The following is a 14,188-nucleotide window of genomic DNA, read 5'->3' as shown; positions in this document are numbered from 1 at the left end:
GTTCTCTGGGATGAGAGCAAGCAAGGCTTTTACCGTAAATCCCAGACTAAGTCCTCAGGCCAGTTCAGCTAGTCCTTCTCGGGGTGGGGGGGGTCCTGTCTCTTAAGTTGTAACAGTTTGCATGAAAGCCATGCATTTATGCTTTCTAGAATGTCCCATTTTGCTGCCGGGTAGTTTTGCCACTTGCCCTGGGTCCATCCCATTCCCATGGCAGGACCTCACCTTTGGGGTGCAGGAACTACAGAAACTGAAGCCTGAGCCAAGAAGTTATGAACAAGTAATTATGCCCAGGAGCAGATATATTTCTAGTCAATAAACTCCCAAATATTAGGAGCATAACAATTATGGTCTTTCTGGATTTAACCAAAGGACATTGCTCTATGGTAACATATAAAAAGGCTATAGGGGAAACAGAAAAGCAAGTACAAATATACAGCACTTCAAATACAAAGCAGTATCAATACAAGTTCAGAATTACCAGAAAGTTTTGTTTTACAAGCAATGGAGATTAACATGGGGGACTGTGACAATGAGAAGTAAAATACAAGGGAAAGATTACAGATAAACTTTAACTAAGTTTAAATGCTAGTAAGGGTAATTTAAATTCCTATAGGAGGAGGAAAGGAGACAATTCACTGAATAAACCTAAAGCACTTAGGGTTAATATCCAACACAAAGGGAAGGTTGAAGATTGACATTGACTAAATTAAGGATGTTAACAAGGGCATCATAAACTTTTCTGGGAGGAGGAAAGGGGCAACTCACTGATAAAGCCTAAAGCACTTAGGGTTGATATCCAACAGATGGGATATACATTCCTTATCAGATGGGTATTGGGAAAATATTCTTTCCCATTCTGTTGACTCTGTATTTTGGTCACTGTTCCTTTTGAAGTGCAGAAGCTTCTTAGTTTTATGTAGTCTCATTTATTTATGTTTTCTTCCACTTGCATGGTCAGCGGTGGTTCATCCTTAAATATGCTTTTAGCTTCAATGTCATGGAGAGCTCAGTCTACATTTTCCTCTATGTACCTTATGGATTTATGTCTGATATTGAAGTCTTTAATCCATTGTGGTCTGACTTTTGTGCCTGGCACTAGACAGAGGTCAGAGTTCATTTTTTTGCAGGTAGCTATCCAGTTTTCCCGGCACCACTTGATGTAGAGGCTTTCCTTGTTCCACTTCACAATTCTTGCTCCTTTGTCAAAGATTAAATGGTCATTTGTGGGGTCTGTGAGAGAATATTCAACTCCGCTCCATTGGTCTGAGCCCAATACCACCTTTGCTTCACTGATGACATCGTTCTAGTAACACCAAACATTAGCCAAGTGGCACAAATGCTGGCCAACTTTGACCACAAGTGTGGAAAAGTCGAACTGCAGCTGAATCTCACCAAAACAATGTTCATGAAAGATTAACTAGTCCCTCACGTTCCATTTGCTCTCAACAGAACGAACATCTCTGAATGCAGCAGCTATATATACCTGGGCTGAGTACTTAACATAAGGAACAACTTGGTGCCAGGATTGCGCAGGAGAAAGAGAGCAGTGTGGAATGACTTCAAGAGCGCGGAAGAAGTGGTTAAGAGGACGAAGAACCCCTGGCTCTGGGCACATCTTTACAACTCCACCTTTTTTCCTGTCCTAACATACACCTCAGAGACCTGGGCCCTATAAAAACAGGATGAGAATGCTATCCCAAAGAGGAATCAAAAGAGCGATGTTTGGAGTACCACATCTCACTCAAGTGAGAGAAAGAATCTGGAGCTCCAACCTCCATCGACGATCAAGAATCAGAGATGCTGTCTCGTTTGCCAAGGCATCAAAAAGCAGATGGGCTGGACACATACGATTTAGAGATGAAGAGATGACTGCTGGACTAGAGCTGTTGCTGACTGGATTCCACGGGACGGCAAAAAACCGCATGGCCGCCCACCTAGGAGATGGTCAGACATCTTCATCAAAACCCTGATCAAATGGTTTGAGGCTCTTCGTGTTTTGTGAGCAAGCCGAAACTATTAGGCTACACTAGCATGTGACAGGAACGAATGGAGATGTTACCTGCACTTGCTCGAAGATCAGCAGAATGACAACTGACACAAGTGATGAATTGCCATTTTGATGTTAATCCTCCCTATCCTTGAGCAGAGGATGTGTCTCGATTTCCTAGTGTCCTATTTTATATCTTGAAGTAGTGTTTTGTAATTTTCCTTGTATAGGTCCTTCACCTCTTTGATTAAGCTGATTCTGAAGTACTTGCTTTTCTGAGGTACTATTGTAGACAAGATTGTTCTTTTAATATCTTGATTCTTCTCTTCTGTTATTTGTATATAAGAAAGCCATAGACTTTTGGGTGTTGATTTTGTAGCCTGCCACTCTACTGTACCAACATATTGTTTCTAGGAGCTTTTCTGTAGAGTATCTAGGGTTTTCTAAGTATAATATGATATCGTCTGTAAACAGTGAGTGACCTTTTCCTTTCCTATATGTATGCCTTTGATATATTTTTCTTGCCTAATTGCTATGGCCAGGGCTTCCAGTACTATATTGTATAGGAGTGGCGAAAGTGGGCAACCTTGTTTTGCGCCTGATCTTAGAGGGAAGTCATTTATTTAGTTTTTACCCGTTGAGAATGATACTTGCTATGAGCTTGTGGTAGATGGCTTTGCTATATTGAGGAAAGATCCTTTGATGCCCATTTTGCTGAGGGTTTTTATCATAAACGTGTGCTGGATCTTGTGAAATGCTTTCTCTGCATCTATTGATATGATTGTATGGTTTTTATTTCTTTTATTGATATGATGAATTATATTGATTGACTTACAAATGCTAAACCATGCTTGCATCCCTGGGATGAACCATACTTGGTCATGGTATATTGTAGGATAATGTTCCCCTCTCTGCCACAAGGAGCATGTCCCGGTTTTTCCCAGAGTTTAGGCTTACCCCAGTCTCACCCATCAAGGTGTTCTCGAATCTCTCCCATCCCTTTGTTTAGCTATAATCACTTCTCTATGCTCTCTTCCCCAAAAAGAGTTAATCAGCTTCTCCCCCTAATCTGACTCACTCTGTTAATTTGTAAGGTCAGACCTTCCTAGGATACTGAATTTATATTAAGTTAATATTGCCTTTCTCCTCTCCTTATGCCTTTTGAATAATTTACTTTAAAGCAATGTCCTTTTTGTATAAACACAAGGAGACAACATTATGCTTTTGTAACTTGGGACTTAATTGGCTTCAAATACTATTCATTCCCGGGCATCTGCTTTCTCCACTTAAGCCTCAGTTGCCCTCAGTTCCTAGCACCCCAAAAACCGTGTCCTGATGAGGGATGGGACGGATTTTGGGCAAGCAGTGAGTTATGTGCTACCCTGGCATCGAGATGGGCCTGGCCAAAGTGCCCAATGCTTAACTATAAGTTAAGAGCTTGGTCATGGACAAATGCTCTCATGATCCAAACAGTGATAACTAGATTTGGACCCTGCTAGGGATAAGAAAGACTGATCTGGCCTGAGCACTCTAGTCTGAGATTGAGATGGCCCCAGAAGAGCAATTTTATAAGCTTTAATGCATTTCTTACTGTGTCCATACAAAATGATTAATATTATGAATGCTTATATGTTTGCTGGATGAGGAGAGCAGAAACAACACTCATGGGACTCCGCCCTTGGGTGGATCCTCCTGCTGAAAAAAATCAGTCCTAGGAGAAGCATCCCCTGAGTGAAAGGAACCTTACCCTATTTATTGGAACCACACCTATGTGTATGCCCCAACCCTCTCATGCCATGTTTCGTGGCATAAAGCTTCTCAAAGTAATTTCTGAGGATCTTTTGAATTTCTGTAGTTTCTGTTGGAATGTCCCCCTTTTCATTTCTAATTCAGTTTATTAGTGTTTTCTCTCTCCCATTTTTATAAGTCTTGCTAGAGGTTTATCAATATTTTTATTTTCTCAAAGATCCAGGTCATGGTTTCATTGATCTTTTGGGTTATTTTTTTGGTTTTTATCTCGTTAATTTCTGCTGAGTTTTATTATTTCCTTCCTCTTGTTCCGATTGGGCTCCTTTTGTTGGTCCTTCTCCAAGCTTTTAAGCTGTGAGGTTAGGTTACTTATGTGGGCTCGCTCCTCCTTCCTGAGGAGTGCTTGTAGAGTAATAAACTTTCGCTTAACACAGCTTCTGCTGTGTTCCATAAGTTTTGGTAACTCGTGTCCTCATTTTTGTTTGTTTCCAGGAATCTTTTGATTTCCTCTTTGATTTCCTTCCACTATCCAATAGTTAGCTGTTTAATTTCCAGGTGTTTGATTTAGTTTTCTGTTGTGTGTGTGATTTACTTGTAATTTCAGTGCATTGTGGTCTGAGATGATCGTTGATACAATCGGTATATTCTCAATTTTATGGATGTATGTTTTGTGGCTCAGCATGTGGTCTATCTTGGAGAATGTTCCATGCACACTTGAGAAGAATGTGTATTCAGCTTTTTGAGGATGAAGTGTCCTGCATATATCTACTAAATCACTTCCTTCCATTTCTTCCCTCAGATGACGTATGTCTTTGCTAAGCTTGAATCTGGTTGATCTATCAAGAGGTGACAAAGCGGTGTTATAGTCTTCCACTAGTATTGTGCTGCTATCGATATCTTTCTTCGAGTCTATGAGTAGTTGTTTTAAGTACTTTGCTGATCCCTCATTAGGTTAATATACATTTAATATTGTAAGTTCATCCTGTTGTACAGATCCCTTTATCATTAAGAAATGACCTTCACTCTCTCTTATGACCTTCTTCGGTCTGAAATCGATGTGGTGTGATACTAGCATGGCTACTCCAGCTTTTTTATGGGAGTTGCTTGCCTGTAGGATTGTTTTCCATCCTTTGACTTTGAGCCTGTGTTTGCTCTGACTGTTGAGATGTGTTTCTTGCAGGCAGAAAAATGTTGGGTTCAATTTTCTGATCCATTCTGTCACTCCGTGAATTTTAATTGGTGCGTTTAGCCTATTGACATTGAGAGAGATTATTGTTATGGGGTTTTGTCACATTTTTCCGCTGAATTTTGGTGTATTTGAGGGTCCTGTCTTGTCTTAAAGTAGCCCATTCAGTTGTTCTTGTAACCATTGTTTTGAGTCTATGAAGTTCCTGAGCTGTTGTTTATCTGTTAAATTGTGTGTTGTTCTTTCTGTTATGAATGAGAATCTAGTTGGGTAAAGAATTTTTGGTGAGGCATTTATTTCATTGAGTTTTTTCACTATATCCCACCACTGTTTTCGGGTGGTGAGGGTTTCATCAGACAAGTCGGCTGTGAATCTTAAGGATGCTCTTTTATAGGCAATTTCTTTCTTTTATCTTGCTGCTTTCAGAATTTTGTCTTTATCTAAGGTTTTGGTTATTTTTATCAGGATGTGTCTTGGGATGTTTTTATTTGGAATTCTTCTAGCTGGTACCCTTCGGGCCTCCTGAATGTGGTCCCATGTTTTCTTCAGCTCTGGGAACGTTGTAGCAATGATGTCTTTGACAGTTTCTTCTTCATTGGGATCTTCTTCCTGTCCCTCTGGGACTCCAATAATGCTTATGATACTTTTCTTGGCTTCATAACAATCTTCTATTGCCATCTGTTCCCCAGATTATGAGTCTTTTTTCCATTTTATGCTCTTTTCTGGAGAGTCTCTGGACTTCATCTTCGAGCTCACTGATTCTGTCCACAGCAGCTGTTACACTGCCGCTGAGGCCTTCCACTGAGATTTTCAATTCACCTTCCAGTTTTTTCAGGTCTGACATTTCTTTTTGTAATTTTTTTTGCATTTTCCGTATTTCTACCTTCAAATCCTCTTGTATTTTATTGGCATTGGTTTCCACTGTTTGTTTTAGCTCCATAAGAATCCGCAGTAGCTCCCTTCTAAATTCTTTGTCAGAGAGGTTGTCTAGCACTTCGTTGCTGTTGGGGTCTCCTGGGCTAGCCTCTTAAATAAATAAGCTTGGTGGAGTTCTGTGTGGCTTTACCATTGCGACCTGTGTGGTTTAGCCCTTCATGCTCACTGTTACTATTCTGCTTATGATGCAGTATTTATGAGGTGGGCTTAATGAGTTATTAGCCAATGTGTTTCTGGTGGTTAAGCTAATCTAGTGAAAGTTCCAAGTAAGAGGGTAACTTATTGTTCTTATGGGATATGGAGGGGGAGAATAACTCATGGCTGCATTAGCGGCTGCAGCTCCAGGAAGGAGCCCTGACACCGGGCAGGTACCTGGATGGAATGAGCAGAGGGTGATGCCCGGAACGTTGCTGCTTTGCATGCGCACGGTGTGCTTGAATTCCTCTCTTCCACAGATCAAGGATGAAAACCGGCTGCCCTAGGATCTAGTTAGATGCGCAACTCCGGGAAGGAGCCCTGACCCGGGACAGGTACCTGGATGGGATCTAAAAAGATTTTTTTTAAAATATCTTTTTATTTTTTATTATTTGTGTTTTGGAAAGCCATAGACTTTTGGGTGTTGATTTTGTAGTCTGACACTTTACTATACAAATCTACTTTTTCTAGAAGCTTTCTTGTATAGTTTTTAGGATTTTCTAAGCTTGGTATAATATCATCTGCAAATAATGATAGCTTGACATCTTACTTTACTATCTGTATGCTCTTGATACATTTTTTTGCCTATCTTCTATGACAAAAACTTCCAGTACTATATTGAATAGGAGTGCTAATGTGGACAACCTTGTCTTCTCCCCAATCTTAGAGGGAAGGCTTTCAGTTTCTTCCCATTGAGAATGATGCTTGTCGTGGGCTTGTTGTAGATGACTTTGACTTTACTGAGGAAAGTCGCAGGAGACTTTTTAAAGTAAAATATTTTTATTTGGAAAATGTGAGATGTGAGGCATATATAAAGGGACAGAGCTAGAGCTAGAAACAAAAGAAAGAGAATGGACAAGTGTTTGGAGAATATTAAATGGGAGGGACAGACAGAGGAAGAGGGAGCTAGAGCTAAAGACAGAAAGAAAATGTAAAGAAAAGCATAGGCATCTTCCAGAAGGTAAGTTGCTGAGAATATGTCACAATGTAAAAGAAAGTAATGATGGAATGATGCATCCCAAGTTAAGATGCAAGATAGCTTTATAGGTCACAGGCAAGATAACCACCTTAGTATCTATAATATACATCATGTATGTCCCAGTGTGGGGGATTTAACACAAGAACTGTAGGTACATGCACTTTAACCCTTTAAGTGTTTCCCAGTAAAACTTTTCAAAGGGTGTTTACTATTGAAAAGTCACTGGAAGCTGCCACCGAGATGTGACCCCGGGGGCTGCATGTGTGTGTGGCCTCTCCGCAGCTGCAAGAGCGTGATTCCAGACCCAGATAAACTACTTTCAGCATGGGCAGCTCCTTACAGAATGTCTCCAACCTGAGAACTAAGCCGCGGCCCCATGCCCACCCAGGAGGGGAAAGGTATTTCTCTCTCTGCCTCTTCCTTTCCAGGTATGAAGGGCATGGTGACCGCCATATTATGATAACCACATATGGGGTTTACAAGCTTGCAATGATCCAATATCTGAAAGAAATCTCCCTGGACTTAGTTATTAAAGTACAGAAATCCAAAACTGCGCGGCCGCTACTGCGGCCGCGTGACCTCATTTCTCTTCACAACAGGTCTGACTCTAGTGCAGTATTCCTAACAATAATAGTGAGGTTTGTGATGAAATATTGAATGTAACCAAAGTAAACAGAAAGTAAAGTGAAACTTATCAGTTACAAGGTGGGGGGCTGGGGGGTGGGATGGGAGGTATATGGGAGGTATACTTGTGGGGTTTTTTTTTTTTTTGGTGGTGGGATATGGGCACTGGTGAAGGGATGGTTGTTTCAGCATTGTATTACTGAGACTTAAGCCTGAAAGCATTGTAATTTTCCACATGGTGATTCAATAAAATAAAATTCTTATTAAAAAAAAAAGAAAAGTCATTGGAAGTTCTTTTCTCCTAACTTTGTCATTACATTGATCATTTTACATGAATTTTTAAAGTATAGGGACCATTATCAGAGCTGTAATGCCCACAATAGAACCATATACTGACAGAGAGGAAATAAGAATTTTCATATCATTCAGAATTTAGATCCCAGCATCAAAGCTGACATCCCTGTTTCTTTGGTTCCTGTGACATAAGAACATTACTACTTATATTCTGAGGTGAAGATAGCCATCAAATAAGGTGATTCCTGGATAGCACCTACTACTGAGACTCAACAGATAAAAGCTAGTTACTATTATTCTTGATAAACTTGGTACAGTTCATTTGGTCAAGATGCTGTAGAGACCAACTCAAAGTGTTTCACTTTATATACAATCAGAAACAGAGAGCCCATTTGAACAAGCCATAGATTTGACAGACAGTTTTTTCCCACCCATCTCTCAGCAAGTCCTGACAATATTTTAATAAGGAATCTAGACCATTTCTCAGAATTCATACAATAAGGTGGAAAGTAGCTTGGGTAAGATGAACATAAAAAGTAGAGGGAAGCAAAGAGAATCTGGAATTAGTGGGAAACTTCATTTGCTTTAATTAGTATATTTAAGTGAAGTTTAGAAACTACTCCTTCCCCAAAACATTGCATTTTATTAAAAGCTGTTTAGAGCTCATAACCATTCTGCTGATTTTCTCAAAACATGTTCTCCTCATAGGCCAGTGTTAAACTGTGCATATGAAATGAGCTCAGCTTAATGTTGTGTTAAAGGAATTCAGTCTCTACAGCTGTCTCTCTTCTTAATAATATGTAATCATACTCCATCTATTTAGTTTTCATTTAACTTGCCCCATGCAGGCAATGAATCCAGTTTAATTAAATGTGCCTTTAAATACTTGAACAGCAGTCATTTGCACCTAGCAAGTCTCCCTTTTATTCTATTAAGAACCCCTCAAGATATAAAAACCCAATAAAGAGGCCACGTAACATGTGTGTCTTATAATGCAAAGGAAGTCTGACATTTGATCCATAATTTAGAGAAACCTGAAGTAGCTCTTGGGCACATTGTCACAGCTGACTGGAATCAATATGGGGTGGGGGGTCAGATTCTGGAAGACAATACCTGATAAATTCTCTTAGATTGAACATTTAGAGATGAATTGGTTTTGTATCCAGCCATACTCAACTGAGGTGCTCTGGGACACAGACAGTTAGTTGGGGATGTGCCCAAAGTGCCTGAAATAATTCTATATGGTTGATGCCTTCAATTCAATTTTCTGGGGACACAAGGTGGATGGCACTGCAGAAAACAAAGATGTTGATTCAGAAAGCTGATAAGGGTAAAGTCATGTTTCTCAATAAAAAGATAAAATTAGTAAACTGTTAAATTAATCATCCAAATAGTAGATCCCTCTGGTAAAGGTACTACTTCATTATTAATGCTTTTAAATTATTATTCAGTGCCTGCCAACTAATAGTGTTTATTACTAAATAGATAAAAATGAATGAAGTCTTACTTCTTCAAACTTATATTCTAGTTGGAGAAGACATACAATTGACAAATAAGAAAATAAATATATGACATCAAGTGGTAAGAAGAAAGATATAAAATCATAATAAAGTGTTGACAAATGAAAGTTGGCACTCTAAAGGAGGGATGATGAATGTAGTGTCAGAAGACTTCTTTTGTCAGAAATTGTTTGTGGAGTCAGATTTCATCCACCCTGTGCATTATTTACTTGATTCTTTAATGGGATAGATCCCAGAGAAGAACAGAGAAAAAATATCTGAACTACGACCCTGCTACCTCCACACCCTTTTCCAGAATAGGTACTGACCTCTGGAAATTCAGTGAGAGTGAGTAGACTACCATGTCTCACATCTAAATCCCTATGAGGATGAATATTGGTGGTGCAATAAACATCAACCAGGGTATTTTCCAATGTGTTCTCAGTAGCAACTGGACAGTTTCATATATCTCCCAACCCTCTGTCACATCACCAGTTATAAGACACATTACTTAGGAAAGTCAGCAAAAACTAAAAAATTAATGAAAAAATAATCAAATATAGAGCTAACTGAGTGTAGTTCAAGTTTCAAGTCACTGATTCAGATATATTAGACAACAAAATCATAGCAATTTAAAGTAGTAAATGTGTATATCCTAAGAAAGTACAGCACATGGAAGTCTGAGACCTCAAAAGTATATTGCGTTATAAAGATAAAGTAACTTTCCAGAATTGAAACTCAAAATACCTGGAAAATTGTATTTCCATATCTTAAATAGGATTCAAAATTGCTATATTAAATAAACTCAAGTAAGAAGAAAACCTAGAAAATCAGATTAAAGTAACATAAGAGAACTTAAAAGAAAGTGCGACAGAGATAAAACCATTCAAAAAATTAATGAACACAGAAATAAAGGCAATAAAAGCAATGTAAAAATTCAATCTTCAAATATAAAATAATATGTTCAGTATATAAGGAGCAATAAGAGTTCCAAGTGGTAATTCCAAGTGGTAGGGAAAGCTACAATAACAAACAGATAAAGTGGAGGATAAAAAAGTGAGCTCAAACATTTTAATGTACAAATGATTCAGATGGAAGAAGAAGAAAGAAATAAACTTTAAGAACTGCATAAGGACAGAAGGCACAAAGATGAGGATGTACTAGATTGTAAAAATAAACAGAAGGATTAGAGATTTTATTCAAAGAAATAATAGCAGAAATATTTCTAAACATGGAAAAGGAACTGAATATACAAATCTAAAAATCTAAGAAAACATTATTTAAGTGCAAAGAAAACTTTACCAAAACAGAATAACCATGAAGAGTTCAAGACAAAGAAAGAAGTTTGAAGGCAGATAGGGGAAATACAGGTAACCTATAGAACTTACATCACTTATAACAAACTTATATAAGACTTCTCAGTATAAATTCTATACATAGGAGAAAATGGAAAAACATATTCAAAATATTCAAAGGTAAATGCTTTAGGGAGTAATACTGTATCCTGCAAGACTATTCTTCAGATCTACTAGGTGTGGGGTTTGGAAAATGGGTAAAGACCTTCACAGACACTAAAGGTGAAAGAATTTAACAGCAAAAGAACTTCCCTAGAAGCTGAACCTTCCTTTCCTATCAAATTTAAATGATATGAATTCCACAAAACATTGAAAAAGGAAATATAACTAGAATACTAAAGTCATTATAGTAGAAGCAAACCTTCATAATAACCCTTGAGACTGTAACAGTACTACAGAGGGTAGGGTGCTTGCCTTGCATATGGCAAACCCAGATTTGATTTCTGGCATTCCATATGGTCTCTTGAGCACTGCCAGGTGTAATTCCTGACTGCATAGTCCAGAGTAACATTGCTGGGTGTGATCCAAGAAAGAAAGAACAAAAATTACCCTTTAAGGTAATAATGAACTTACCAAGTGAAAGATATTGAGTTGCCAAATAGATTAAGATCCAAAACCCAATTACTTGAAGTTTACAAAATGCTAAAACTCTGAAGAAAGCAGACTAAAAGTAATGGGATGAAAACTAGTACTTCAGTCAATAGAAAACTTCAGAAAGCATAAACCACTATACTTTGATAAAACCTTGAGCCAAAAGTGTTGGATCAACCCTAAGTGCTTTAGGCTTTATCAGTGAATTTCTCCTTTCCTCCTCCCAGAGAAGCTTACCATGCCCTTGCTAACATCCTTAATTTAGTCAAAGTCTATCTTCAACCTTCCCTTTGTGTTAGATATTAACCCTAAGTGCTTTAGGCTTAATCAGTGTATAGTTTCCTTTCCTCCTCCTAGAAGAATTTATATTACCCTTGCTAGCATCCTTAACTTAGTTAAAGTTTATCTGCAATCTTTCCCTTGTATTTTACCTCTCATTGTCACAGTCCCCCATGTTAATCTCCATTGCTTATAAAACAAAACTTTCTGGTAATTCTGAACTTGTATTGATACTGCTTTGTATTTGAAGTGTTGTATATTTGTATAAAGCTTGCTTTTCTGTTTCCCCTACAGCCTTTTTATATGTTACCATAGAGCAATGTTCTTTGGTTAAACCCAGAAAGACCATTACTACTATGCTCCTAATATTTGGGAGTTGATTGACTCTGAAATATATCTGCTCCTGGGCATAATTACTTGATCATAACTACTTGACTCAGGCTTCAGTTTCTGTAGTTCCTGTCATCCCCAAGGGGAGGTCCCACCGTGGGACTGGGATAGACTCCGGGAGAGTGGCAAAACTACCCGGCAGAGAAATGGGACATTCTAGAAAGCATAAATGCATGGTTTTCATGCAAACTGTTACAACTTTAGAGACAGGACCCCCTTGGGGAAGGACTAGCTGAACTGGCCTGAGGACTTAGTCTGGGATTTATGGTAAAAGCCTTGCTTGCACTCAGAGCCCAGACAACCAAGCCTTGTTTGCTCTCAGCCCAGATAACTAAGTGCTGGGATCTTTGTCTCTTACTGTGTTTATCCAAACAACTGCTAGTATTGATAACTTATACAATTAGAAGGAAATATAAAAGCAATGCAGTTGCCCCTGGGAGACAGTGTGTCTCCTTGAGTTGATGTCCCTAAAAAAATTTCCTCTGCCAAATGTTTATCTATGTAAATGACCACCACACCTATGCTTACCTCAACCCCCCCTTCAGATGTTCTATAAGTATTCTAGCAACTCTGCATTAAACGGGCCATTTTCACCATCAGACTGTGGTCTCACGTCTCCCCATCTCCCTGTCTCTCTGTGTCTCTGTTGGGGGGCCCTGGGGAGGTGGGGAGGCAGGGAGGTGGCCCAGGGCTACCGAAGGCACACAGGTGTCCAGCAGCAGCAGCAGCCACCCCAGGATCATCTTTTCTTTTTTGTGATTACACAAAAAGTATAGCATGAGACAAATTAGGACATCACAAAATGATAAAAGAATCAACAGACATAAGGAATGTATAATAATTACTAATATAGATGTACCTAATGAAGCAGCTCTAAAAATAGAAAAAGCAAGTATTAATAAACCTACAGGGAGACTATGACATAAACATAATTGTAGTGGGGGACTTTAACACCTCACTTATAGAACTTCATAGCAGGTAAATCATCCTGGCATTAAATTCTCAAAGAATTAAGTATCCTAAAACGACAAAATAATATATGTATGAATGTTTATATACAAATACATATTTTACAAAAGATTATGTGAAAATTTTAAAGGCAGACTATATATTTGAATTCATACTTTAGTCATTGTTAGGTATCATATTCATATCAAGTATCTTTTCATATCCCTATGAAGATAAAAGTCAGCCAAAAGAAGAAAAAGGGGAAAAATCTCAAAATTGTGGAAAATAAAATGTTTCTGAACACTACTGGATCAATGAATCAAGAGTGAAATAAGATAATATATGCAGATGAATGAAAATGAAACATGCTTTATCAGAACCTATGAGATTCAACAAAATAAGTACTATGAATAAAAATAATTACAATATGAGCCTTTCTAAAGAGGAGACAAGGATTATAGTGAAAAATTTAGTTTCTTGTCTTAAAAGAAAAACATCAAAACTCAACAAATGGAATAAAAAAATAAAAACCAGAGCACAAATTAATGACAGAGATAAATATGTGAATAAAATGAAGAATTGACTCTTGTAAAGATGAACAAAATAGACAAATATTTATCCAGATTCACAAAGAAGAGTGAAAATACAAATTAATCAAGTCAGAACTGAACAATTTTCAACAGAAATTACAGAAATGTAAAGGAGTATAGAGTGTACTATAAACACTTACACTACAAAAAGTCAATACAACCTAGCAAACATGGAAAAACTCTTAGAAATATACAACATTCCAACTCTGAATTTATATTGAAAAGAATATTTGAATATATGTAGCACATGAAATTGCAATTACTAGCAATATACCTGCAGTAAGTAGAGAGTTCCACTTATCCACTCGGCCAAACTTACAAAAAGTTAATATCTTCAAACTCTTTCATAACATTGAGCAAGTGAAGCATCCATATATATTTTATGATAACAAAATTATCCTGATTCTTAAAGCAGAAAAGGGTTTTGCACACAAAAATTGTAAAAATTTAAATCATTATCTCCAGTGAACTTAGGGGCAGAAATCCTTAGTGAAATTGTAGCAATCTGTATTCAATAATCCACAGAAGGAAGTATGCATGATTGTAAAAATCTCCCATGGCAGGGGGGAGAACCCCAGCAGCTCTC

The sequence above is a fragment of the Sorex araneus genome, chromosome X (assembly GCF_027595985.1).
Source record: "Sorex araneus isolate mSorAra2 chromosome X, mSorAra2.pri, whole genome shotgun sequence".
Lineage (NCBI taxonomy): Eukaryota > Metazoa > Chordata > Mammalia > Eulipotyphla > Soricidae > Sorex > Sorex araneus.
The sequence above is the reverse complement of the archived record's forward strand: the minus strand, read 5'-3'. Positions refer to the sequence as shown.